General features: G+C 31.5%; 1 pseudogene; it reads right to left on the bottom strand.

Moving 5' to 3' along the window:
• The window catches only part of LOC109850730, a 1,851-nt pseudogene extending 1,533 nt beyond the window's left edge, over positions 1-318 (bottom strand).

The following is a 1,356-nucleotide window of genomic DNA, read 5'->3' as shown; positions in this document are numbered from 1 at the left end:
GAGCCCAGCCTCGTGCAGTGCCTGGGTTTCTTGGTGGGAGAAGGAGCGTGGACTCGGGAGGGGAGCGTCGCGGTGTTCTTGCAGCTCAGGAGATTCTTAAACTGTTCCCATGAGGAGTTTTTGGGAGGAGGCGGCGGAAGAGGAGGGGGGTACTGTTTCTTTTTCTTCTTCTTGGTTGCGGAGCTCTTGTTTGTTTGGTGAGGGTGAGGGGAGTTTGTTGGGTTTGAAGAGGAAGGGAGGAAGGAGATGAGAGCCATTGTTTGATGAGCGAGAGATGGACGTTTCTTTGGTTTATTAGCCAGTATTTATTCTTAATGGGAATAAAAATATGGGAAAGAAAAGGATGGGGAGAGGCCCGAGAGGGTGATGGCAGTGTTTTATTATAATTATTATTATTATTTAATTCCCTTTTGGTTGATTAATTAATTATATACGATGAAGATGAAAGGTCTTATTTTGGCATGCTGCGACCCTGATCAGCTCCCTCTGGAGCACTAATAATCGCCGTCTTGATGTTTTATCCGCTCGTTTTTACGTACCTTTCCCATAACTAGTATTGTATTACGTGTTAAACACGATCAAACTTCCCTGATTTAATATCTGTATTGTACTTTAAAATTTTTAAAGACACACATATATCGTTCGATACTTATTATATACGTTTTATTAAACTATTACGTACTTACAGTAAATATCATGGCAACATGGACAACTCTTCCATATATTTATCTTTTGAGTATTTATGTACTATTTTTAAAAAGTTACAATTTTTTAAATGTATTGATATGATCAAAATACATTAAGAATGCTATGAAAAATATTTGAATAATAACTCATATTCTACTATAATGGCATCTCGAATGCTTTTATAAATTTGACAAGACCAATATTTTTTACTGTAATTAACCTTTAGATGCTTTATAACAGTATTACAATAAGATATATTATATTAAGTAATATATCAATCTAGAGTTTCAAATATAGTTTTTTGTTCAAGTAATTTAATTAATTAGTCCTTCAATAAATAAAAGAATTTAAATAAACGAAAACTTTAACTTTTAAATTGGACTCCGTTCAATTGTTGTATCTCTTTTTATATCTTATTATGTCCTTTGTTCCCGACTATTATTATAACATTTAATTTCAATATTTTTATTCTATTTACTATTTTTGGAATGTCACGCTATGTAAATCAATAATTATAGTTATTATATATCAATATTAGCTAGATTACATACAATAATATGATTAAATTGTCAAGTATCAACCTCTCTAATTAACTGTGTATATATTTTAAAATTTGGTAATTTAAATTATCCTTTGTTTAACCTTTTCAAATATTTGTAGTTCAAAAAT

The sequence above is a fragment of the Asparagus officinalis genome, chromosome 7 (genome assembly GCF_001876935.1).
Source record: "Asparagus officinalis chromosome 7, Aspof.V1, whole genome shotgun sequence".
In the NCBI taxonomy this organism is placed as follows: Eukaryota; Viridiplantae; Streptophyta; class Magnoliopsida; order Asparagales; family Asparagaceae; genus Asparagus; species Asparagus officinalis.
The sequence above is the reverse complement of the archived record's forward strand: the minus strand, read 5'-3'. Positions and strand labels throughout refer to the sequence as shown.